Raw genomic sequence first — 27,982 nt, 5'->3', positions numbered from 1 at the left:
ATAAAAAATAGCCTGCCATGTGACACTGTCTGGATATTTAGACATATAACAATAATCAAATACACTACTTATCGAGATTTGGCTAGCTAGCAACTTATTTGACCCTAGTGGGTCAAAATAACCAGTGTACTAAATGCCTAATGTGGGTTCATATACAAACTAATAACAATGTCCAAATTACATATTGTTTCGGCCTCAGGGGCCAGCATTTGCATAACATTGTAAATCATATTGGAACTGTGGCTCGATGACTTGCATCATGTACTTGATTTGAGATGGTTCACAGCGATCGATGAGCTCATCCAATGCTAGCAACCTCTCGGGACCGATCCAATTCTGAAAGGTTCGCAGCCAGTCCTGCAGCTCTGCTGGAGGGGCAATGGAAGGGATTCGTCGACGCTGATGCCCATGGTGGTTGGCATTTCGCAGGTCCCCAAACGTTCTGGCACTTTTTATGCATTGTGCTAAGGACCTAAAACTGCTGTACTCTGAGCCTTTGCATAACTTCGACACCATTCTCAGACTTTTGTTTCTTCTTGGGTCGAACATGACGAATGAGGTTCCCCTCCTCAGTACGCTCCAGATAATCAATCCAGCGCTCCTCCATCATATAATAGAAGGAGACGTCACTGCCATCCTCTCCATCTTCACTCTCTTCCTCCCCTTCATCCTCTCCTCGCACGCCAGAGCGGTCAGGCTCTTCCGACTCATCCTCCTCTTCCTCCCCCCAAATGGCCTGAATCTCTGACTCTTCTTCATCCTCTCTGCCCGTGCCTCTGAAATGTTCCTGAGACACATTGCCATTCAAAGCTTCTCCTGTAGAACTGGATAGCCTTGGCTCTGTGTTGTTGTGAGAGCAGCTACCCCGGCCAGTATCACCACTGCACTGCCTCTTCCGGCACGTCAGGCGGTCACTGCTAATTTCCAGAATGCGGATGGTAATCCCCTTCACATGCAGGAGATCTTCTAAGGAGTTGAACCGCTTCAGCTCCTCTCTCTTCCGCACGATGCCCCGGGCTCTCCTCCTGCCGATACCCCTCAGCGCCCCCTCCAGCTCCTTGACGCCTGCTCAGTTGATGTCCACCGCGCTCCTCCGCTGCAGCTCTGGAACCTCCATGCTCTCTCTACCCAGGGATCTACTCCGCCCGCAGCCAGGAAACTCCAAGGACCTACAGGCCTCCGTTCGCATTTATTATTATTTTATTTTAATTGAGCCTAAGTATGCCGAGTTGGAATCCCCATGTAAAAAAAAAATAATAAAATAAAAAAAATGCATATTTTTTTATTGGCAGGGTACGCCTACCTACGCTAACCCTGCGATTCTCCCCCCAAAAATTGGGGGGCCTTGGGGGTCCTGGTGGGGCCCCCTGAGCAGTCCCAGGGGGTCAGGGTGCCCCCTTTGCGTGTTTTCCACCTTCGTTTCCCTGCTTTTTTGTGCCTCAGTCTACCGAGGCACCAGATGGCTGCCAACACTTTCTGGTTAGGAGGGTTGACAGACAGTTGACAGCCGATTAGCATTCAGCTCGTGCTCGGGAAGGTACAGAGTACAGTAAGCTTACAGTAAGCTTACCATAACACCTCCAATATATATCTATGATTTTACTTATGATTTTCTCACGAACTACTGAACTTATACCATTCAACAAAAAGCGTGATCTGCGAACAGAACCAAACTTTTTGCCATGTTTGGTGTAATTCCGTTCAGCCGTTCGGGCTTTAGCCCTGGCTAAAAGTCCTACGGGAAATTGCATGGGGAAAACACATTTTGGGACCCCCCTTTTTTCTCGGCCCCCGCTTCACGAATCACCCCCAAACTTTCAGGGAAGGAGCGGAGCGGAGCAGGCCATTTTCTTGGAGAAATTTGCAAAGATTTGTTCACCGGCGCCAAAGTTGTTCCAAATAGAATGTTGCGGATTTCCTATGGAAACTAGGTTTTAACTATAACTACCTACTGGCGACCGCCAGTAGGTAATATATATATATATATATATATTCACTGAAAAAACCATAGGTTTCAAGGGTGTTATAGTTATCTGGACATTTCACTCGTATAAACCATTGAAATTCCCCCGTTATAGTTAGTTGTACTAACTATAATTTGCACTCCCATGTCATGAATGATGCAATATGTGACATCATCAGCAGTGGATTGCGGGCGCGCAAGTTATAGTTATTACAACTAACTATAACGGGGGAATTTCAATGGTTTTATACAAGTGAAATGTCCAGCTAACTATAACACCCCTGAAACCTATGGTTTTTTCTGTGAATGTCTAAGGTTTTTTTAATGCTATTTCCTAACAATAACTTATCTGAAACCTATGTTTTTTCAGTGAATTTCAAAGGTTTTTTAACTGCTAATTCCTAACTATAACATGTCTGAAACCTATGTTTTTTTCAGTGAATTTCAAAGATTTTTTAAATGCTAATTTGTAAATATTTGTATTGGTTTTTTAATATTTTCTAACTACATTTCTGTAATCTTTTTATTTTTAGATGTTATTTTTTAAATTACATTACACAGTTTTTAAATCATTTTTTACTATAAAAACATTTTTTTTCTTCATTATTTTATATTGTTTATAATATACTTAAATAATTGTTATTATTTTTTTCTTTTTTATACAGTTGTGCACCCTACGAACACTCTACTCATTTACTACACGAAACGTGTCCGCCCTTTTAGGGTCGCGGTCTAGGATCCGCGAAGGGTATGCGACGGGTACAACTTTTCGAGATGTACGTATAACTCGACATGACGGACGCGCAGTATCGCGTGACGTCATATACATATCAGACGCGGTGTGTGCGCAATATTCGCGATTTTTTCAATGTTGAAAAACGTATTTATATATATTTATTGTACATATTAAGACAAGAGACTATCTGAGGTTATTGTTTTAATAATTTTCTTTAACTTTCTTAAAAAGTACATCACTTTTATAGATGAAGGAAACCGAGTCTTCGTCATGAACTTTAGACTCTGCATCAGTACTTACTTGTAATTACTAAAATCTCTCAATAAACACAAGGGCTCTTTCTAGAACCACCCAACATCTATACACATAAGCTTTATATATATCTCAAAAACACATGCTTCATTTTTTTCAGCAACCAAATGCGTGGATGTTACGCGCATCTCGCAACTCTTTTTGTAAAAAAAATTTCTTAAATTTTTTTGCTCTACTGGTACCTATGTCAACCCCTGAGCAGGCCTAGGGGGTCAGGGTGTGTCTAACCTGCCCCTGTTCATGTTTTAACCTCTTTTTTTTCCTGGCCCCCGCTTCACCATCAACCCCAAACTTTCAGGGAAGGGGCAGAACTGAGCTGGCCAAAAGTTTGAACAATTTCAAGAAGATTCATCAATCGACGCCAAAGTTATTGGCAATAGAATTCTGCAGTTTTCCTATGGATAATAGGTCCTAAGCATAACTACCTACTGTCGACCGCCAGTAGGTAATATGGAGCCTTGCTCATTCGAGATCTCATCAGTGATGTCATGAGTGATGTCACTGACCATGTCATTAGTGATGTAATATGTGACGTCAGCAGCAGTGCATTGTGGGCGCGCGAGTTATAGTTAGCTGAACTAACTATAACGGGGGAATTTCACTGGTTTTGTATGAGTGAAATGTCCAGTTAACTATAACGTGTGTGAAACCTATGGTTTTTTCAGTGAATTTCAAAGGTTTTGTAAATGATAATTTTTAAATTTTATCATTATTATATTTCTTTCTTTTTATACTAATTTCTTAAATTTTGATTATAAATATCCAATTTATTTTATTTTTTAAATTGTATTTCATATTCCTAATGTAAAATAATAACAAAACTTAATTCTTTTTTTTTCAATATATTAAAATTAAATTCAATATAATTCCTTTTTCATTGTTTTTTTTTATAATCGTACCGTACGCGCACGGTGATCGCACCATACTTTGTATGGTAAATCTTACTCTGTGCGTACCAGCGCATAAGTTACGCAAACGCTTTGACGTTGCGCGACGCATAAACGCTTCCGCGTGACGTCATTTACGGCGCCCCGTACGCGCACGCCGCAAAAGTTTCTAATTGTTTAAATACATATATTTATGTATTTACTGTAAATTTTAAAGGTAGACATTACCTGGGATAATCATGAAAATTGTTTTTTTTTACTTTTAATAAGAGTATATTACTTTGAAAAGCAATTACGCAAATCGCGGCAGTACATCATACGTACTCGCATCGTAAGTGCACCGTAAACGTAGCCTAACAGCTACGTAAGCACACCTTAAGTGTACGCACAGCCATGTGACTTAAAAGAAGTATTTCATTGGTTCATAACACTTCCTACTTCAACTGTTGAAAGACCCCTCCCATTTTGATCATTCTATTTGGACTTTCTCAGGAGCATCATCTATTCTTGGGAGCTGAAGTCCTTTAGAACCATTATCATCAAAATGGCTGGTCTTCCTCAAGCACCTTCTGACCATTCCTCTGATGAAAATGAATTTTTGATTGAGCCTCCTCAGAAAAAGAGGAAGGAAGCCTTCATCTGGATGTTTTTTACTTTTCCAGAGAGACAGAAAAACGTGAATGCACCTAAAATCACATGTAAAATCGTGGCTAGCACCTCAAGTGCACCACCATCTCCTGCAAGCAGTCCACATCCCATCATTGTTCCTCAGTTTTCTGAGATCATTTTCAACTGCAAATATTGCAAACAAATGATTTGCTATGGTGAACAATCTGTTGACCTGATTGTTAAGAGGCAAGAGGAGCACCGTTACCTTAAGAAAATATTTTGTTTTTACTTTTTTGTTCCTGGTGCACAGTTTTTTGATCTAAAAAGTTCAATTTTTCTGGTTAAAAACAATAAAAAAATAAAAATAAAAAACGTGTTGAAAAAATAGAAAAGAATACAAAACTAAAAAGACAAAAAAACTGTTATTTTCAGAACTACCTTCACTGGTCAAAGAAAGAAATATATTTCTATGTTAGTGTGTAAAGTTTGTCAGAATTAATGTGTAGTTCATAAATGAATGAATGAATACATTAGTAGTGTATGGTGAATGTGAAAGTGCAGAACTATAAGGAAGTGCTACATCATATATCTATAAGGTGTTTACCTATAATATACTGTAGTACCTCCGAAGCACTTCAATGTAACATATGCATATAAATATGTTACAAGTCCATGATTCAATTTGCACTACTGGTGAAACTGCCTGGATGAATTTGTATGTGTTAGGGGCGGTTTCACAACCACCTTGTGCCTCTTTTACACAACCGTTGCATCACTTTTGTGATGCAGCGGTGGTACAAAAGATGTGCCATGGTGTGTAGTATTTACAATGTGACGCATTTGGAAGGTGCGTCACATTGTAAAGCCCTGCGCCAGAAGGAGGCTTTCCTGCGCAGGTGGGGGGTGTTCTGGCACAGAAACGCCTCCTCAAATTGACTGTGAAATTTATAAGATTTCATTCAGTCACTTTTGGGCTTATACTGCGTCAAAACCCTGCACCTGTTTGAAGCAGATGTAGGAAGGTGGATACCTGACTATGGTTACCCCAGATTTTTTGCGTTGTGTTTATCTGGTTTTCGACTTAGTTGGCCTGGGATCCTGCTAATCAGGGCCCCAGGCTATCTGCTCTCACTGTAAAATGGACTCCATGTACTTTAGGTACATCTCCAATGGGGAAATGGGTCACTCTTGTGAGTCCCTGTACAGTGTACCACAGGTACCCAGGGCATAGGTGCACCCAAGGCCTGCCAGGGGCTGCAGCATATATTTTGCCACCCCTGGCTGGCCATCCAAACTGACACAACTGTCTGATCACTCAGCTGGGGCAAGGTCGTGTAATCACCCCTTGCTTAGATATAGTATTCCTATACCTACCATTCTATATAGACACTTATATACGAATATCCTGAAGGCAGAGTGCTTGGTTTTATGCGAGATGGTGCTCTAGCATGAGCTGAGCCTGTCTGCAGCTTTCGGAACCATGTCCTTATAGCTGTTCTATGATATAGTTTTTGAAAAAAGAGAGAGGAACCCCTTGGAGCAGTCAAGGGAAATGAGGTTATCCAACCAGTGAAAGAGATTATTCCCTTGAAGTTGATTGCAACAAAAGCTAAAACTTAGCCTCAAAAGAACATGCTAACTATAAAAACTCATAAAGGCACTGAAGTGAAAGAATTAACAAATGTATTGTACTCAATATATGAATTGTTTTTAACCATATATTGAGTACAATAAATTTGTTAATTCTTTCACTTCAGTGCCTTTATGAGTTTTTATAGTTAGCATGTTCTTTTGAGACTAAGTTTTAGCTTTTGTTGCAATCAACTTCAAGGGAATAATCTCTTTCACTGTTCTATGATATAGCCATACCATATACTCTTAAGTGCATTATAATCCTCGCGGTTGAATGCTAACTTTGGTTTGGCATTATCAAAACATGTCGTGTAAGGAGTCATAAGCTTTGGAATACTACCACCTCGCCAGTTCTGGAAACGGGGGTAGCATTCCACCCTTCTAGAGGGAGAAGACATGTTGTTCATGTTAATCCCGGTTACATTTAACCAGAGCCTCAGCATCACAAAATGGATGCTGCTGCCACAGACACAAGTCTGACCTCCTGCTGCTGGGAGTCCTTCCAGTGCGGGAGGCTTGGACAATAGGTTTCCTGTCTTTGGCGATGCTAGCACCACCCCAGACAGGCCATAGTGTATTGGGACAGGGAGGGCTGAAAGAAATAAGACACTGCCTGGGCACACAAGGTGTCCCATGCATAGCCCGGTTCAAACCAGTTGCTGGGGCACTCCAGCCCTGGTGCGAAACTGGACAAAGGGAAAGGGGTGTAACCCCCCGTTCCCTGGTCCCAACCATAGGAGGGACATAGCAGGTAATCCAGCCCCTCAGATTAGTATAAAGGTAGGAGCTGAGTCAAGAGACTTTAGATTTATCCTGAACTGAAACTTGTAACGAAACTCTGGACCTTCGATGTTCTACTTGAAGATAGAAGACTGAAGAATCTCCCTTGTGGTTAAGGAGTGACAACCCTGTACCTACAGGCACCATCCAGCAATCTGTGGTTTACTTTGTTGATGCTCCGGCCGGAGCCCGAGCACAGAGTCTGACAAGAGCCAGACTTCCAGACTTCTCTGACCCCGATCCACAGTCCGTGCAAAGCCGAGACCCGTGGAGGCGACGAGAGACGTGGGACCGGCCATCATAAAAAGCCTGCTCCTTGCTACTTGTGCAGCTTCTGAGGTACCCTCGAAGTTGTGCATTGGGGATTGAGAAGCCCCAGCCCCGAGCATCAACTGCACCGAAAATCAGCCCTCCACACTCCACGAGTTCTGCGTGGGGCCCTTCTGCATTTTCCTGCTTGACGCATCTGTCCGGTTACTTGCCCGTTGGCTAGTGGCCTCTGTGACAATGAACCTTTGAATCTGCACCACCTGCCTGGTTGCTCTAGGTGGGCGCCTGCTTCCCTGCAAAGGAGAAGCCCCATAGACCTTGATGGTCCATCCCGGAGTGGATATTTGATTCCTGCGTGGGTTGCATTTGCCAAGGCCTGTTGACCCCAATCCGGAAGCCGATGCCGCCAACAGCGAGATCCTTCGTGGGACAGTCCGTATCCAGCTCCTGGTCATCGTCGACGCATCCTGGTTCACGTGGCTGCAGAGTCAAGCTTCACGACATCACCTGATTGCTTCGCGACATCGCCTGTTTCCTTCCTGGTTCCATCCTGGTCACTGGCTAGTGACCCAGACTCTGTCCCCTCTGCTTTCAGGTACTCTTCATCCTCGATCCGCCCTTGGATCCACCCGGACACTTCTCTCCTGGTCGCCTGCGGAATCTTTCTTCACGGCTCCATAGGATTCAGCGACGAAACCCGACACACTTTGACACCTATGCACCCGCTTCCTGTGGGTGAGGTAAAGCGAGTATTTTGGTACTCCAGTGAGTATTGACTATTCTAGTGTTTAAGTTTCAAGTAGCTTTCTCCTAGTCCATCCGGAAGTGTCCTAAAAGAACTAGTTTCCATTTCTTACGTTCCCATTACAACTCTATGGTAACTTGCGTGTGTGTTAAGACACTGCACACCGTGGGTTTCCTGCTTCCTAACTCTTGGTAGTACAGCGTAGCCCCAGCGATTCCCTAGGCACTAGGCCTATCCTTTGTTCATGACATGGTCCTTAAACCACTATTTTAGTATATGGTTTTACGTGCCCCTAAGGCTCTACTGTATTTTGTGCAACTTATTGTATGATAATTGAGTATCTTGTTATGTGCTTATGCCTCTGACCTCATAAAGAGCTCAGAGGATTGTGTTAGTAATAAATACATATATATTTGTATATATAACCTGTGTGGTGTCATTTCACTTGGTATTAAAGGGGTTCCAGATGGTAAAACAGCTGGCTTTACATGCCCTCTTGAGTTTAGCCTAAGACTGCTTTGTCCATGCTACAACTAGGATAGCTGGTCTATAAGGTTGACTTTACAACCATCACCATAAGGGCTGTTTGGACTGATACAGGGTGCCCACTAGAATAGTGTACATCACATATCAGGCCAACTTCTCACAGCAGATGTAAAGATTGACACAGCATTATGAGCATAGGGCCCAAAGAGCTTTGCTGGAGCTGCATTGTGCTTCCAATGCAAGTCAAGCAGTGCATCCTCTCCACAGCACAGATACATCACATATCTGTGCCATTTTTGCCTCGTAGTGCACCACATTGTAAATACAGTACATCCATGATGGTAATGTTACACTGTACAATAACTGGCATATCTCTGGGAATGTACCACTTATTGTATATCTACTGTTCAGTGTTTTAATGTAGTGAATGCCAAGATTGACAGAGTGTTTGGTGGAAGTGTAAGGATAGAGACTGCGGAATTCAACATGTAAAAGGCAAATTTGCAGGTGCATGGAACAGTGTGTGCATAGTCTATAGGGGTTTGAAGTACTCCTTGCCCTAAGGCCCACTTTGCACTATGAATACTTGGCTACTGACATAGCATCTCATTTATGAGATTTTGCTGTAGGGAAGCACAGCAGGCCTTCCTGTTGCACTTCCCTACGTCAAATGAAAAAGAGAGGAATACGCTGTACCTATAAGATACGGCATATGCCTCTCCTTTTCCCCTTCACCGGCACACGATGGTGTGCCTGTGCCAACGCAGGCACCTTTGCACAATAGTGCAAGAGTGCCTGTGTTGCGGGGATGATTATTTTTGTTCAGCAAGGGAAACCTTTCTGTACAGAAATAATCACAAGAGACTTTTCCTTTTTCTATGTTAAAGGGGCTGATATTTATCATGCAGCAGTACGCCAAAAATATTAGCTTATTTGTGCCTGATAAATATCACACAGACAGCTGTGCCACGGAACATCACAAAAAAGTGACGTTCCGATGGCGCACGTGTGCTCATGAAACAGTGGAGTGAGAGTGATTGCTGAAAGTGTAATGATACAGACTGGGGAATTCAATGTATAAAGGACTATTTTGTAGGTACATAGAAGACTACATGCATAGTCTATACAGGTTTAAAGCAGTCCATTGCATAAGGCAAGGCTTTCCAAACTGTGTGTCCCAACACAGTACTGTGTCGCCTGCAAATGGTGGGTGTCTCGCAGGCACTTAGCACATAACAACTGCTAATTAAGAGGCATTCCTTGACACTCTGCTCTATGGTATTTTAAACACCTGTGAAGTGCAGCAGTTCTGACAGCTGTCATCTCCAGGCTAGAGGAGGGGAAATGCCGCCTGTCTATCAGCTACAAAAAAAGCACAGTAAAGGCTTTCAGTGTTAATCGGGGCTCTGGAATTCCTTTTGTGGAAATTCCTTTGGTGTCTCGAACTTGCGCAACAAAGCCTTAACATTGGCCTCGGCTGCCTGCGCACAGCGAAGCCAGGGAAGCCTCTTGCAGAGAAGCTGGATGTACAGTATGCATTCCGAGTTAAACATGTGTGTGCATGCGTTCATAGTTTATCTTCACTTTTGGTGTACGCCAGGGCTATTCTGCATAGAAACATTAGAGAGACGTTTCATGGCTGCTCTCTGAAAATTCAAGGCACGTTCTCTCTGCTTGCTCTCTCATTTATTGATGGTAGATTGTTCATGATGTGTTGTACGATAAAACTGTGGACAATTTAGTAAGAGTAAACCCTATTGAAGAAGTGGTCTGCGTGTGGATCAAGGCTTGGCTTTTCTTGTGTTAGTGGTGTCTACACGGCAGACATCTGCTCCTGCAAAGGGCTCTGGTAAACCCTTTTCCGGGTATAAACCAGTGTGGAACTCAACTTCAGTTGGGTGTAAGGGAGGGTTTCTTGCTGGGGGGAAATTGCAAAATTTGCTGGCCTCCCCCTCTGCAGCCTTGTAGTGACAGAGAGAGAGGGAGACAGAGAGTGAGACAGATGGAGAGAGAGGAAGAGAGAGGTAGAGAGCAAGCAAGAGGAAGGTAAACAGAGAGAGAGAGGAAGGGAGACAGAAAGAGACAGAGAGACAGGGAGGGAGAGAGAGAGAGAGAGACAGAGAGAGGGAGGGAGATAGAGATCGAGACAGACAGAGACAGACAGATAGAGGCAGAGACAGTGACAAGGGCAGAGAGATAGAGGCAGAGACAGACAGAGACAGAGAGACAGAGTAGGAGACAGAGGGAGGAAGACAGGGACAGACAGAGAGGGAGATAGAGGGTGACAGACAGAGGGAGGGAGACAGACAGAGGGAAGGCAGACAAAGAGGGAAACAGTGGGAGATAAACAGAAAGGGAGAGTGAGGGAGACAGATGGAAGGAGTCTGCGATAGACAGAGAGAGCGAAGAGGGCTAGATTGAGATGGACACAGACAGAGAGAGACCATTTTCCCACTTGTATTTCAAAATGTTGTTTCAGAGGGAGAAAACACTCCCCCCCCTCCTAACCCCCTTTGGCAGTTCGGGCTCGCTCGCTACACTATCTTACTATGTAACAACATTATGCCTCTCCAAAAAGTGTGTCACCAACCTGAACAGTTTAGAAAGTTGTGGCCTAAGGCCTACTTTCCTCCGTGAATATTTGGATACTGAGTGGATAATTACAGCTCTCCAAGAAGAGTGCCTGACTAAATTTAAAATAGGTTCATTTTTAGCACAGTGCATAGATTTTTTTGTTTAAATCTTTTTATTGAGGTTTTGCATATCAAGCCCCCGGGGGGGGGGGGGTGAGACAGGAAGTGATTACAAATTATTTCACACATTAGAGGGTTACATAGCAATGACTAGAAGTACATGTAGTGGTCTTCTGTGACATGTAGCCGTGACCTTGTCTGACTTGTTACATCAATGGGTCCTAAACTGGAGGTAAACTTGGAACCCTAAGGAAAACTTTTCCTAGTGCTGCGTGTGGTGTTAAACGTGTGTGGCGCACTGGTCGGGGTCAGTGGGCGCGGCGTAGGTAGCGCGTTTAGGTCTGTGAGCTAAATGACTAATCGGGGAAGGGGAGGGGCTGTCCACCGGGGGTCCCCAGGGTGAGAGGGGGGGAAATCTGTCAGGGCAGTGCGCCCAAACCACGAGAGAGGCCTACAGTCGATCTGTTCTGCTTTGTGTTTGGGGGGGGACTCAGGCATCTGGTAATTGAGTGGGGTGTCGCGGAGAGGTATTGGTGTGAGGGGGAGATGGATCTGGTGTGATTTCTGGGGTCGTTTTGTGCTTAAATTGTATGAGCAACTGTGCCCATTCTAGAGAAATGGGGTTTTTACGCATTCCCTTTACTTCCTCGACTCGCAAAAGATCCTCCTCTGCCGCCCCACATTTGTTCACCACTCCTATCCAGGCTGCTTCTGGGGGCCCCGTAGGGGCCCTCCAGTGCATGGCAATAGCCCTTTTTGCCAATAAAAGGGCGAATTAGGCGAACTTCCATTGTAGTTTCTTTGATTTCTTTCTGTGGTATGTTCCCAGTGCAAACCTCCCAGGAGTCAATTTGCGTTAGGTTGACTAATGCACGGAGGGTCCGGTGTATCATGGTCCAGTATTGGCGTAGGTAGGGCAATCCCAGAATATGTACTTAAATTTTGCCGCAGGCAGGTTGCAAAGCGGGCAGTTAAATTGTGTGTCCGGATAGTATCGTTGGAGTTTATCTGGCGTGAGGTAGGCCGGTGGAGAATGTTAAATTGTATATTCTTAAATCTCACGTTTCTGGACACTTTTTTGGTGTATTCCAGGGCGCGTTTCCATTCCGCGTCATGGAACACCCTGCCAACGTCGTCCTCCCAAGATTGTCGTAGGGTATCTAGGGAGACGTTTGTCAGTTCCCTGATGGCCTTATAGTGCCACGATACTAAATGTTTGCCGGATCCCATACGAAGTATTGTATGGAGCACTGGGTGCGTGGGTGGCTCCCCTTCTCTCAAATCCCAGAACGGTCGTGTGTTCTCTAGGAGCTGTCTATGCATGAGGAATTGCCCGTGCGGGAGGTCGTACCATTCGATCAGCTGTTCGTATGTGCGCAGTTTTCCGTCCTGAAACAGCTCCGCCACCTCCGTTACATCATGATCGGTCCAGGATTGTAAACTCCTGGTGGTGAAGTGGTGTTCCCTTCGAGGGAGACCCACCAACGGTAACAGTGGGATAGTCGGTGAATACGCATCACACACTTGCATGCTATGGATTGTTTGGTGCCCGGTAGGAGCATGCATCTGATGATCGGGAGAGATATCCTGCCGGTGTCTGTTGTAGTTTCCACTACATAGCGCTCCGCTGTCCAGAGGGACAGCTACTGAAGTTGCGCTGCCAGGAAGTATGATTCGAAAGATGGGGCTCCTAGGCCACTCTCCGCAGTGGGTAACGGTAACTTACTGAGCGCTACTCTATGCCGGTCATTGCCCCATATAAGCATTGTGAGCAAGGTGTCCAGTTCCCGGAAAAAGGACCTTTGCTAGGGCTACCAGGCCAATAGGTGCCAGGGGCAGAGTTTTCCAGAAGGCCACCGCCGACCGTAAACCAGCTAGGACCTTGCAGTGGTTGCCTTCGCATTGGTACAGTCGCACTCCCAGGTATCGGGGGGCCGCTCTGCTCCAATGGAGAAATTGGGTGCCGAGCGTCACCGTCTGTGGTGACAGGTGGGGGCCAAGCGGGTAGACAGTCGACTTCTCCTAATTGACCTTGAGCCTGGAGATAGCACCGAAGGCTTGCAGAGTATCCCATATTGGGGTTAGATCCCCTGTCATGTCACGGACGTAGATCAGCAAGTCATCTGCATATAGAGATACACAGTGCTTTGTCTCCGCTATCGGAATCCCCCAAGCTTCACCCTCCCGTCCCAGCCGCATGGCCAGCGGTTCGACCGCTAGCGCAAACAGGAGGGGAGAGAGCAGGCAACCCTGCCTGGTGCCTCTCTCAATTAGCTTACCAAGCCTCACCCTAGAGGTGAGTCCCTTGTACAGGAGCCGCGTATACGCCATCGGGATCTGGCTGTAATTCAGTGTCTGGAGGACTGCGAACAGGTGTGACCACAGCAGTGTGTCAAACGCCTTTTCTAGATCGAATATTAGGCATGCTGTCCGGGGGTACCTGTTGCTTACTCTGTCCTGGATATGGATGAGCCTCCTCAGATTGTGTGAGGTGTTGCGCCTGGGTACGAATCCGCACTGGTCGGGGTGAATTAAGGCGGGTATGAGTTGACTGTATTGGTCGGCTAAAATTTTCCCCAGGATTTTACAATCCGCGTTTAGGAGTGTGATAGGTCTGTACGAGGAAGGGTGCGTGGGGTCTCTGTGGAGCTTTAAAAACGTCACCATAAAGTATTCCCGGAACGATGCGGGTAGGATCCCTGTTGACAAGGCCTCCTCATACGTGAGCGCGAGATGGGGCATTATCTAGGCTTTGAAGTTGCTATAGTATTCCAGCGGGAGCCCATCCATCCCCGGTGATTGCGAGGGACCCGATGGCCCGTTTAATCTCTGACGCTGTGATTTTGCTGTCTAAATCTCTTTTATCTTCTGGGGATATGGCGGGAAGTCTGTGTATACCCAGGAATTACTGTAGTGCGTCATGTGGCGCTGGCGCAGGGTTGCGGTATATTCCCATGTAATAGGTGCGAAATGTGTTAAGGATACCGGATTGAGTGTAGTGGAGTCGGCCTGTTTCGTCTATCAGCTCTGGGATGGGCCGCGGAATTGTGTTCTGTTTGGCCATCCATGCTAGGAGGGCGCCCGCCCTGTTACCCTCCTTGTGTATTCGGGTTGCATACATACGGAAGTTATATTTCCGTAGGTCCCGGAGCGTTTCTGTGTAAGTCAGTTTCGCCGCTCCTATTTGTTCTGGGGTGACTCCGTCTTGGTCAGAATCTCGGGATAATCCTGCCAGTGCCAACTTCGCTACGTTTAATGCCCTTTCTAGCGTTCTCCGCACCCCCAATACCTGTTTGATACAGTGTCCGCGTGCATTAACCTTGTAAGCATCCCATTCTAAGCCTCTAGTGGAAGCAGAGCCCGCATTGGGCTGAAAGTGTGCACTGATTAAATCCCCGTGTGTGTGGCAAAAGGCCTGATCGGTGAGGCACTCCTGGGGGAGCTGCCACGTGGGGACCGGGGGGTGGGGCGGCCGCCAGCGCAGGGTCACTATATGTGCGTCATGGTCTGACAGTGTACGTCCGAGATAGTCAGTGTGTTGTATTGTTGGTAGGATTGTTGAGGAGCATAGGAATCTGTCTAGGCGCACCCTAAGATCATGTGGGATGGAGTGGAAAGAGTATAATCTGGTCGTCGGGTGACGCGCTCTCCAGGCGTCTGTCAGTGCCCAGCGTCCCACCCAATTACAGAAACTCTCAGTTTGTTTGTGCGCCGGGGAACTCCGTGGGGGGTGTGATCTATCTAGGCGTAAATCCAATACACAGTTTTAGTCCCCTCCGAATAGTCAAGGAATCGCAATATAGCAGGCCAGGACTCCAGTCAGCTCATCCCAATATTGGTCCTGCTCTGTGTTCGGAGCATAGATGCTACCGATTAGTTTTGGCTGGCCTTCTATTAGGCCATTGATAAAGGCATACTGCCCGCCACTGTCTACCAGCCGGGTTTGTTCTCTGAATGGTACTCCTGATCTGATCCACACCAACGCGCCTCTTGCGAAGGCAGAGTATTTCGTGGCACATATAATTCCCCGCCATTTTCGGTGAAGTCGGCCTACCTCTTGGTCTGTCAGGTGGGTCTCCTGTAGGAGGGCCACTTGCGCCTGTTGTCGTTTAATGTAGGCATAGATGGAATATCGTTTTGCGGCTGTGTGCATCTCTCTGACATTTAATGTTCTAACTTTAAGATCCGAGTGTGGTGTTGTGGGTGTCATAATTCGGCTGTGTCATATGAGGGTCTCGTGTAACACCCGCTCCCGTCCCTGCCCCCCAACCCTCCCCCGGTCCCACGCCTCCCGCCGACCTAACGACCCATGTCTGGTTTCACACTTCCATGTCCACTCACTGCATTTTGACTAGGAAAATAATAACGTACAGGGGGAATAAGTCTTAACTTCGGGAAACATTCCCAACCAGGGGGACCTATCGCGCGGGGCAATACGTCCAAACGGTAGAACATGTAAGTTCGTTAGGCCGTTGTTATGGGGTGGTGGCCAGGTTTCCTCTCAGGTTCCGCCGGCTCCACTATCAAGATTGAGTAGCCATGAAAATGATTCCTTTGGTGTCTTGAGAGCTGCCGGGTATGCCCGGAGTAGTGCGGTGTCGCTCCAGCCGCGCCCGGGGTCCTGCCGACAGACCCTACCTCTCCTACATTTTACTGGGCCGCTCGGGCCAGAAGGGCGGAACAGCGTGGGCTGAGCCACTGTGGCAGGTGACCACCGCATATTCATCTATTTTCACATCAGCAAGTCTGAGGTCTGAGGTCTGGGGTGTCACCCTTGGGGACGTTTGGAGCCCCTCACGGGAGGCCCGATCGTCACTGGTTTCTTCCTCAGAGCTAAACAAGTGCGGTACGTTGTCTATGTCCGATGCTTCTTCAGGAAGGCCGAGTGCGGCCACGGCCCTGAGTGCTCTCCTGCATTCCGCGATGATCTGGGTGAGGTCTGGGGAGCCGTTCCCTGTTGGGATGGAACGGGTGCTGAGTTGTGACAGGGTGACTCTACGGCTCTGTCCCCGCGGTCGTCGCTCAGGTGGATTGTTCTGTGAGCCCGTCGGTGTCGGGTGGCGCGGAGTGTGCTGCTCCACCCAGGTGTCCGCTTCTTTCGGGTCAGTAAAGAAGTGCGTGGTGCCTTTGTGGATTATCTTGAGTTTGGCCGGGAATGAGAGGGCATATTGAATATTCTTTTGCCGAAGTGTCCGCTTCACCGCCTGGAAGGTGGCTCTCTGTTGTTGCACGGCCCAGGAGTAGTCGGGGAAGAGCATGACTTGCTTGACCTCCACTTGTATTTGCCCGCGTGTTCTGGCCGCTCAGAGAATCGCGTCCCTGTCTCTAAAGTGGAGGAGTTTCAGCAGGAACAGTCTCAAGGGCAGGCCCGGTTTCGGCCTGCGTGCTGGGACTCAGTGCGCTCGTTCCACTGAGAAGATGGGGGTCAGGTCTGTGGACGGCGTGAAGGTTGTGAGCCAGTCCGTGATGAATTGTATGGGCTCAGCCCCCTCACCCCCTCCGGTAAATTCATGACGCGGACTTTGCTCCTACGGGAGCGCCCTTCCAAGTCGTCCGTTTTGTACTCCAAGGTTTTGAGTCTAGATTGGAGGTCAGCGATATCGCGGTGGTGTTGTTGCAGTTGCAGGTTTAATGTCTGCAGCTCCTGTTCACCCTGGGATACTTTATCCGACAATTTCCTATGGTCATCTCGGAGAAGATTAAGGTCTGTAGCTAAAGAGTCATATTTGTGTTCCATCGCCACTCTGGAGTGTTCTATTGCTGCGAGTACTTGGTCCAGTTTTCTGGACATGCAGTCCGTCTTGTCCTGTTCGTCCCGCTGTGTGTTCTGAGTTGGCGCTTGACATTGCAGATTCTCTGGGTCCGCGCCTGACATGGTTCCCGCTGTTCGGCTGCCCATCAATAGGGGGAAGGGGCCCTCCGCAGGGCATCCCAGGGGCGGCAGCAGTTTACGTGTCCCGATCATTTAGGCGCTTAGGCCCGGGCGATCCCCTCAGATATTTGTCTCCTCTCTCGATTTCTGAACACGTGGTCGCCGGTGTTGGGGACGCGCTGTACCTTGTGCTGCCGGGGTTTGGTGATGACCTGGCGTTGTGGCTGGCGGGTCAGTGGGGACAGTGGTGGGGTAGCCCCAGAGTCTCAGTAGGGGTGGTTGATGCTCACTAGCCCCTCGCTCCCCCTGTGTCTTGCAGTCTTCTGCTGGGCACTCCCCAGTGTCGGCCCAACTGTCTGGCAAACGTCGTGACTTGGGGCCGTGTCTCAGGTGGGGGTCATGCCGGGGATTCACAGGGAGGGGGGACCACGGTCTCCGCCTCTCCAAAGCAGTGAGCGGGATTCACGCTGAATCCGGTGTGTCACGCGCCTCGTCCCGTCAGCGTCCCCGGCAGCCAAGGTCGTAGGGGATGAGGGGCTTTCTCGGTGGGGGATGGATCACCTCCGGCAGCGCAGACCGTCTAGGCCTCGCAGGTCTCTCCGTTCATATGGGCGTGTGGTGCCCACTCGCCTCCCCAGCCGGTCTGCCTCCTCGTTTGTGGGTGCTCCGCCAGGGGTCCCCCGCTGTCACTTTCCCGGGGAGGTGCTGCACACAAGCGCCATTGTTTCACCCGGCAGGCTCCCCCTCGCCTGGCCGCATACAGAGAACCACCATGGGGCGCCGCGGGCACGTCCCGTGTCTATCTCCCGGGCTGCGAGCGCCCACTGATGGTGATGGGAGGGCCGTCTGTTAGTACAGCCCCCGGAGTCTCTGTCGCGTGTCCGGGGGCTACATGGGGTGCCGCCTGGACGGGCGGCCCGTGCCTCTCTTTTAGCAGCGTTTCTGGCAGGCGGGGTCGCAGGGTCGAAGGGCCCGCTTGGCAAGGGATGAGCCTCCCTCGAAAGCGCGGTCTGCTCGGGTTCTGTATTCCTCGCTTCCTACGCTGGATTTGGACGTCATGGCACCCGTACCTCGTCTCTGCTGATTCACCTCGTCACCAGTCGCTGACTCGCTGGTGCTGCGCCAGGGTTCCCCAGCCACTCTGTTGTCGGAGTGTGTGACGCTCTAGCGCTGCTGCCCCTCTCCGCGGTCGCCATCTTGCCCGGCGGCACCCGGGGAACACATTGCGTCGCCGTGGGCTCGTTCTGAGTCTCTCACATAGGTCGTGGCACCTCCGGGCCGTCACTGGAGGTTCTGCTGGCTAAATCTGCCCTCGAAGCTGTTGCTGCACCACGGAGGGTCTCGTAGATGGCATTTGATGTGGGCCGGGAGCCGGAGCCTTAGGAAGACCGGTCCACCATCTTAGGCGGCTTAGCCACGCCCCTAGCACAGTGCATAGATAAGAACATTCTGCTGAATAGCTCAGTACAATATGGAATCAGCAATCACAGAGACTTTGCTGGAAGTCAAATGATATAGACCTGGAAATAAAAGCTATAAAACACAACTTTGCTGGTGCATAGAAGAGTGCATACATAATCTATAGAGATTTGAAGCAGTCCATGTCCTAAGGCACACTTTGCACCATGAGTACTTGGATACTACCTGAATTATTACAATTCTGCAAGAAGAGTCTGTCAAACCATTTTTAATTATAAATCATAAATGTATTCCTGTAACATTTCATAATTTAATAGAGCTTCCAACATGATTTCATCTGAAATTTCATTTTCTTCATTATAAATTTCAAAAGTCATTTCATGTAACTTGATGTCCTCTAATGCCTCAATGAAATCCTCATCCATTGTTTTATCGAAGAAATCGCAGCTTATATCTGCAGCAATATTTCCATCTTCATTTTCACAATCAATAAAAGGTACATTTAACTCCTCTATTAAAGTGTTAGAAATTTCAACACTTTCTTCTACATAGTTCTGCTCTTCTTCCATATTGATTTTTTTAAAGGTTGTTGTTCCTTGCAGAAAAACATAAAAACTTAATTTTATCGTATTTCCTATTACTTAATACAAAACTTTAGCTTTATCAACTAATTTTCCCTTTAAAAATATTTTACAAATACCATTGTCAACTACTTTATAAGACCATATTAACAAAATTGCTTATATGATTTTTTAGTTATAAAATTTTCTTACATTTTCAAACCATTCACTCCTTATCACCATAGGAAAAAACTAAGGCTTTTATAATGAAATGCAGTACTAAAGAAAATACATTACATCTATTCACTTTACCAGTTCCAAAGTAGTAGATGTGTAGTAGTAAAATGCAAAGAATACAGGTACACTCATTATATATTATTCCTATTTTCTTCAAATATGTTTAAAAGATACAAACCATCTTTACATACTTATGTAGTTCATCCACGTTCTCTTACTCCTACTCTGTAGAAGTACATCTCATTTTTAACAGTTACTTACACTTACACGCTGCGTGCTTTGGTGGTGGCCATATTGGGTAGGGCTCCCCACTCCAGGCGCTCTAGTCGCCACTACATAAGCAGTTCTCGTAGGGAGGGCGCAAGATTACTTTGCTCACTTTGCACCTGAGGCTGAAGCCGGTGGTTATCATTTTTAATTCTTGTGCTGTATACTACTTGTTTTTTCCTCTGTGTCCGTTCCCCCCTGCTTACCATCAGCGCTCGGATCTTAGCGAAGCGCCACATGCTATTTAACCGATCTTAAGGTTCACGAGCCAAATAGAATTTTAAATCACTCACTGCGCGCTGCCCCGTGTTGGCAGTTTTAATTCACATTTCCCCGAGGCTGCTGGCCGAGTTGCGGGTCATAGCCACTGGTCCCGGGCTGCGTGCTTTGGTGGCGGCCATATTGGGTAGGGCTCCCCTCTCCTGGCACTCTAGTCGCCTCTACATAACCAGACGGCCATGACTCCGCGCAGCGGGCGTGTTCAGCGGACGCGCCGCATTCGCGTCGGAGTCAAGCCAGAGTCCAGCCCATGTGCGCCCGTCCACGGCCGGAAGGGGCGCGGGGCCGGACCCCCTGATCCTCTCGCCCTCAATGATAGTGATGGTATTAACAGGGAAAAAGTTTGTTATACTAAAAATGAATTATTAACCCTATGCCCTGAATTTAAAGACAGTTGTTGCCATACACTGTCAGTGGACTCGCCGTCGCTTCTCTGCGAGACTTGCAATTTTACCACCCAATGGCGGAAGAGCGATGAGTTGGTGCCGACCAAAATAAAAATGACATTATTAAACTGCAGATCCATGAAAAAGCACAAATTAGAGATACATGATCTGTTGACAGAGGGGGACCTTGATGTGCTCTTCCTAACAGAGACATGGCTAGACAAAGCCTCGACGCCCGAATTCTGGAAGCTATTCCCCCAGGTTACTGTCTGCTCAGAATCGATAGAGAAGGGCAGAGAGGCGGGGGACTAGCATTAATCTATAAAAGTGATTTACAATGCACCTTAGAGAAGGCCACACTGCCCAACAGTGAGAGTGGCTTTTTTACGATAAAAGTAAGCCCTAAAATTATCATCAACGGGTTCCTCTTGTACCGTCCCCCAGGCAGGACCACACAGTTCTGTAGCCAATTGACAGAACTGGTAACTCAGCCTGCACTCCGGTATAAAAAATTTCTCATCTTGGGAGACCTTAACCTCCACTTCGAGGATATTAACTGCGGGGAGGCACAGGCTGTGGTTGAAGCACTGAAATCCCTGATGCTCAACTTACAATCAGTGTCCCCGTCGCATCAATTAGGTCTCCTCCTGGACCCTGTATTCGCTAATTGGGAGGGTATTAAAGTTTACACCCCGATCAGAATAACATGTTCTGATAATCTTATCATTCCCTTCGAGGTAGAAGGTGCCCCACAGGAAATCAGGATGATCAAGCCCAGGCCCCAGAAACGTAGAGATTGAAGAAGTTTAATCAGGAAACCTTCAAATCCGCCTTGCTCAAGGAACCTCCCCCCCGTAGCGACACTCTGCTGGAGGCGTGGGACGACTATGAATAATGGATGTCCAGGGCGCTGGACACAGTAGCGCCATGGACACTCAATCCCCCTGCTAGAAAAACCAAAACTGCCCCATGGTTCTCCAAAGAGCTTAAGGAAGCCAAATCCAAATGCAAAAACCTCTAACGAGGCTGGAGGAAAAATTACAATCCAGAATGTAAGCTTAACTATAAAATAGAGCTAAAAAAATACCACAAACTCGTGAGAGCAGCCAAAGGCGCTCATTTTAGGGAACGAATAGAATTTGCCGATAACCCCACCAAAGAACTTTTTTCCATTTATAAAGAGCTTACGGTACCCATCAGACTTGAGGCCCAAGACACCTACTCCAATGAGCTATGTAATGACATAGCAGATTACTTTGTAAACAAAGTGGATATAATACATACCACTTTCACAGGCGGCATGGACCTATCGATTAAACACACGGAAGTGGGAGATGACTCTGCCATCAAACCTCATCTGACTTGCTTTAAAGTACCTGATAGGCAAGACCTGCATAATATTGCTAACAGCATTCAGTCCGGCTCCCCCTATGATGTGATTCCTCCTAATCGCTGTAAGTGAGTCCTAGAATGCATGATCGACCAGATTGGACACATGGTCACTCTATCCTTCCAAGAGTGCCATGTGCTTGACGCATGGAAAACGGCCCAAGTCATCCCTCTGAAAAAAAAAAACAACGTACATATCTCCCAGCTACAGAATCTCCGCCCCATTTCCCTTCTTCCTTTCTGCGTGAAAGTTGTGGAGAAGGTGGTTAACAGCCAACTCATGAAATACCTTGAGGAGGAATCCCTCCTCCATCCCACACAGTCAGGGTTCAGAGCAGGCCACTCGACGGAGTCAGCTGTTCTCTTCTCCACAGAATGTCTCGGACAGTTAGTGGATGAGGGGCAGACAGCAGCGTTGGTTTTACTAGATCTGAGTGCAGCTTTTGACACCGTGCTGCACACAACGCTGCTGTCTCGCCTCTCAGACATGGGGGTGGAGGGATCTGCTTATGAATGGATAAGATCTTTTCTAGAAAACAGGAGTTTTCAGATGCATTGCCCTCCTTTCAAATCCTCCCCCCGGAAGCTGAGACATGGGGTTCCACAGGGCTCCAGTTTGAGCCCTACGTTGTTCAATCTTTACATGGAACCCCTGGCTCACATTGTGGAAACTTTCGGAGTGGATATTGTCACATATGCTGACAATACCCAACTGATGATTAAACTCACGCACAATCAGATGGAGGACGCCACCAACTTTTCCAACTGCATGCTATCTGTGGCAAGGTGGATGAACAACAACTGCCTGCGCCTGAACGGCAACAAAACAGAACTGCTGGTTATTGGCAAATCCCCCTCTGCCTGGTCACATGCCCCACTGCATTGGGCGAGATTCCCTCCCCGGCGGAATCCGTCAGAAATCTTGGAATCATGCTTGATGCTGAGCTTTCCTTTAAACAACAGGTCAGCAAAGTCACAGGAAGATGTTTTGGTATACTCAAAACTCTTCGCAAAATTCTTGACCTTCTCCCCATCAGCGCCAGGAAGACACTTATCCACGCTCTAGTCACACCGCATCTGGACTACGGCAATGCCATGCTCTTAGGCTTAAGCAAAAAAGGCATACACCAACTGCAGTGCGTTCAAAATGCTGCTGCTCGCCTGGTGCTCAACCTCCCACGTAGAGCATCGGGAAAGATGGCACTATTTAAACTACACTGGCTCCCTATTGAGGAACGCATTAAGTTTAAAGCGCTATGCTTTGCACACCGCATTGCCCAGGGAAAAGGCCCAGGTTACTTGCGAAAACTTCTTACCATCCATCGCCCTACCCGGAACTTAAGATCTGCCGGAGCGATGTTGTTCAAACTTCCCAGCATTCGCAAGGCCAGGATGGAAGGTTGCTCCTTCACGTTTTTAGCAAGCAAACACTGGAATAAACTTCTGCTTGATCTACGCATGGAACCCTCTGAAACTAGATTCAGACTGAGACTTAAAACCCATCTCTTCCCACGTAAATAAAGCTTTTTTGTTCCTTTGACTTAGTCCACTCGCTTCTGGACTTCTGTCTCTCTGGGAGCAGCAGCAATTTTAGCGCGGGGACACATTGTCTTGAGTGTAACCAGGCGCTCTAAAAATGGCTTTATTATTATCCTCTTCCTCACCAAGGAGCCACATACCATAAAAACCAACATCCACGACGTAATTAAGGATGTCACCAACTGGATAACGAGCATTTTTCTAAACCTGAAATCGCACAACATGGAGGTACTCATCCTCAGACCCATCCCCTCAACCTCGGATGACTCCTGCTGGCCAACTACACTGTAAACAGTACCAACACCTGCTGACTATGTACACAACCTACGATTCATCCTCAACTCCTCCCTCTACATGTGTAAACAAGTCTACAGCATTTCCTCATACTTCTATGACACCCTCCACATGCTCCGTAACATTTACGAGTAGATCCTAACCAAAAGAAGAAGAACAGTAACACAGGCCCTCATTAGCAGCAGACTACACTATGGCAACACAGTCTACAGAAAAATTCCAGCCAAACACCTACAACGACTACAACAAATCCAAATTACCTCCACCTGACTGATCTTCAATGTCCCCTGCTGCAGCTACATCACTCATGACCTGATACTCCAACACTGCCTCAACATCAACAAGAGAATCACCTTCAAGCTCCTCACCATCACTTACAAAATACTCTACAACAACAAACCAATCTACCTTAACAACAGTAATCCTGAAAGGCCAAATTTTGTTCTTAACATTTTGGCTTCAAAAATATTAGGTAAGAATTTGGTAACTCTTTAGGTAAACGTTGCTTAAAAACTAATTGACTATCATTACAATGTATCCAACCTTTTAGACATTTTAAATAAACAGTGTAATGTCCAGATGTTGTAGAAGGTCCATCAGGAAAAATAATTGCAACAGCTACAAAAGTTCTTCCTGATATTGATACTTGAGTAGCTACAACATTTTGAATTAAAGTTTCCAATTTTCTTCCATCAGCTCTACAATGCTGCAGCATTAAAATGACATACTGTCCATATCTTTGTATAAGTAATGTTGATGACATTTCTGATTTACATTGACTACACTCCATGTTTTGACTTGCTCCTCTAACTAGATTGTTAAAAGACACTGATTCACAGTCTGGTAAAGTCAAATATATGAATCTTTCAGTGTCTATGTTAGTGGTACATGTAAACAAACAATTTTCACAGTCTTGTTGCCATTTATAAGAAAGGCCAAAAAGATATTAAATATCTATACCTTCATCTTCAAATACACCAAGCATAAACATTAAAAATTCCTGACAATCTTGCTGAATATTCTGCGTAAATTGATTAGAACCAGAACATAAGTCCAAAACATTTCGAATACGAGACAAAGCAACAAATGCCATACCCTCTTTAAACACAGTACTTCCAATATTCACTAAAGCATTATCTACACTTAAACCTTGGGATTTATGAATAGTCACCGCATATGACAAAGAAATAGGAAACTGTTTTCTGCGTACATACAAATCTTTTACAAGCAAAAACCAAGTTGAACGACTAAATTGTTGTACTTCAACAATTTCATCAAATTTGATTTGCAAAAATTCAATCCCATCTCCATTTACATAATTAACAAATTCAACAATTTTACCCATTGCTCCATTTATTAAACCTTTTTCCACATGCAAATTATGATGTAAAATTACCCTACAGTTTACACATACATACAAATTGTTTTCTAAAACAGCAGTTTTACTTATTGATTTCTCTAAAGAATCCAATTTCCTCTTCAACTTTTCAGTCAAAATAATGGTGATTCCTTCATGTTCTATTTTATCAATTGCTTCCAATTTTATAATTTCTTCATTTTCCAACTTTAACATTTCTACATTGAATATAGAACATTCACGCAGTGTTGGCATTAAGCAGATTACAGATTTGTTTTTTGCAATTCTCCTATATACTTCCTCAGGAACATAATTTTCATTTTGAAACAAATTGGAAAGTAATCGTCTCTGTAAAGCTTGCTTGCCATGATCTGTCACTTTTCCAACTCTTATATCTTGAAGAATATTTCCATAATCTGCATCATTTGCCTGACGCATATTTGTAATAAGTTCCTTATATTGAAAAAATGACCAAATGTTAACATTTCCAATACTCCCTAAAGACTTTCTGGTATCTTCATGTGCCAGTGTTTTAAACACTGGTTGTCCTTTTACAGGAGTAGGTTGTAGTAGATCTCCAAAAACTATGACGTGTTTTCCTCCAAATAATATGTCATACTCTATTTTAAGAATTTGCTGCATTCTTAAATGCACAAAGGCAAGCATTAAGTTTGATACCATGCTTACCTCATCAATAATCAGAAGTTTCATTTTCCTCAAGACTCTTGAAACTTCACAACAAGCTTCTCCAGATAGCTTGTGGTACTCCAATTTGTTTTCATGCTCTACTGGAAGCATTAATGAACGATGTACAGTAATTCCTTTAATATTGTGGGTTGCTTATCCAGTTGGAGCAGTGACAACACAAGACAAATGCGACTCAGTTGTTTTATGTAGAAAAGTTGTGATTACTTTAATTGAAAAAACTTTTCCCTGTTCCAACTTGTCCACTCTTGTACATTCGGATAGGTTCAAATGATGAGCAAGAGCATTCTTTCTTCTCATGAACTAATCCATGGTTAATTTGTTCTTTCACTTGCTCATATATTTCTTTCTGCTCAACATTTAGTTATTCTTCCAAGTTTCGTAAGTTTGTTACATCTTCTTGAGCTTGATACATTGATTCCACTTCTTCCCTAGCAGTTGCTGCTTCATTTTGAATAATTGGTTCTCCTAATGGATCCTGACTTAATGGAGCAGAAGTTTGACTGTCTTGAGAACTGTCTCTAGCAATCTCAGCTGCAATTGTAGCTTCTTGCTCAATTTCGTTATTTAACATATTCACATAAATAGCAAAAACAGGACATTCTAAAGTATCTTTACTTGCATTGATGGAATCTTCATAGCTCTCAAAAACTCCAAGTAATTCCAATTCTGAAAGCTATGGCTTGAAAAGTTGCAAAAGAGCTAAATAGTTAAATTCTCCTTTGTCAGGTGTTTCGCAAATCAGTTTACGGTGATTAATCAAATGTCCTCTTCTTTGTTTCACCAAACATCCTTCAGAACCAACCACAGCATATATACCTTTATTGATGTTTTCTGTAATATTCCTTTCAAAAATGTAGTTTTTCATAACTTCGCAGAGACAAACATTCTCAAGATGATGACTTCTATTTGGATAATATGTATCCAACAAATTTGTTTTCAAAATATCTGTACTCTCTGGCTCTTTTTCAGCTAAATATTCAATGTCTTGTACAGACTTAAGTACTCGGTTTCGTGTTGCAGCAAGACCTAGACTCACCCATATGATTCTTCTAGATTTGGAGTATAGATTTGCAGATGATAAGCGATCCGAGCATTCATATGCTCCAATTTTTCGATGAGATAACATCTTCAAACTGTAAGTATATCATTTCTTACTTAGACTCTTCTCGTGGGAAATCTCTTCCCACATTTCCTTCAATTCCGTCTTTTCTGATTTTGTTATTCACGATGTTACATATGAGCAACAGCAATGGAATTGTCCGCAACATATTGAATATCCATATTAGCATTCCACATGGACAAAATGACTGGGTTATAGTCATTTATGTATTTTGACTCTTCTTCTTAAGTTGTAGGAATTTTTGCGAGACTTTCTTGTGATAGTATGTCACAAAGATGACATGAAACTGTTCACTCTTCCTTTCGATATTACAGGACGTGGAAATGCAAAACGGCATTTAGTGTAGAATTTGTTCTTAGATTTGCACTTTCGACGACAGTATTTCCCACAACGATGGCTTTGGAATAGTAAAACTTGTTGTCTTAACTCCTTACCTTGTGTACTTTTGGGTACATCACATGTAGCATATTCTTCAATAAAAGACAACACATTATTATCTGAGTCTGTTCAAAATTTGATCCATAATAGCATATGTATGTGAGGAGCACCTCTTGCTTGATACTCCTTTCTCCAAAAGAAGTCCAGAACCTCGCCAAGAGGAGGATTTTTTATTGGTGATGAAAGACATCATAGCTTCAAATCTATGATTGAAATATCTGCATACATTAACTGGATCCAAAGAGCACAATTCTCCAGGTGCCTTGTATTCAATATTTAGTATATTTGGATTTGCCTCTCGAAGAAATTGAAGTAAATCATCCCAAGCATATTCAGCACAGCTTAGAGTAAGGAACCATGTAGGAGTTCCTAAGTTCCTTAGCATACATTTAAGTTCTCCATGACGACAGTACCAGTACTCATTAGTACCACGCTGGCATGCCATGAGATTAATTAGCTGAGATTCCAAAACATTATCTTTATGATGTACTTTATCCATGAATTGCTTTGCCGATACATTTTGAAGATGTACACCTGTTTTCAATATATGATTTACAGCATAAGAAAGTCCAGACAAATCACTCTCAAACAAAAGATGAAACAAATACGGATTACATTGTTGAAATCTTGGATCTTCAGCACACAATCTTGATGTCCGGTATTCATATGCAGGAATCTGCACCGGTCGGTCATCATATTGTCCTCCTTTTCCTGTGAGAAACAACTGAGGGAAACAACGAGCTTCCAAGCTTTTTTCCCATACACTAAAAGGACTTCCCTTTGCTTCTTTCATTTGGAATAACTCAATAGTATTCCCCATCACTTCTTTAGAATGAAGTGGATGAACACGGTAATGTTCATATATTTCTTCAGTTCTGGACACATCCACTTTTTCAATTTGTCCAGATTGCAACTCACTATCTTCTTCTACATTTATTTATTCTTCTCTAACATACACATTTTTATAGTACTGATTATTTTTTACCAGATACAACATTGCCTTT

The sequence above is a fragment of the Lissotriton helveticus genome, chromosome 2_2, assembly GCF_964261635.1.
Source record: "Lissotriton helveticus chromosome 2_2, aLisHel1.1, whole genome shotgun sequence".
In the NCBI taxonomy this organism is placed as follows: domain Eukaryota; kingdom Metazoa; phylum Chordata; class Amphibia; order Caudata; family Salamandridae; genus Lissotriton; species Lissotriton helveticus.
The sequence above is the reverse complement of the archived record's forward strand: the minus strand, read 5'-3'. Positions refer to the sequence as shown.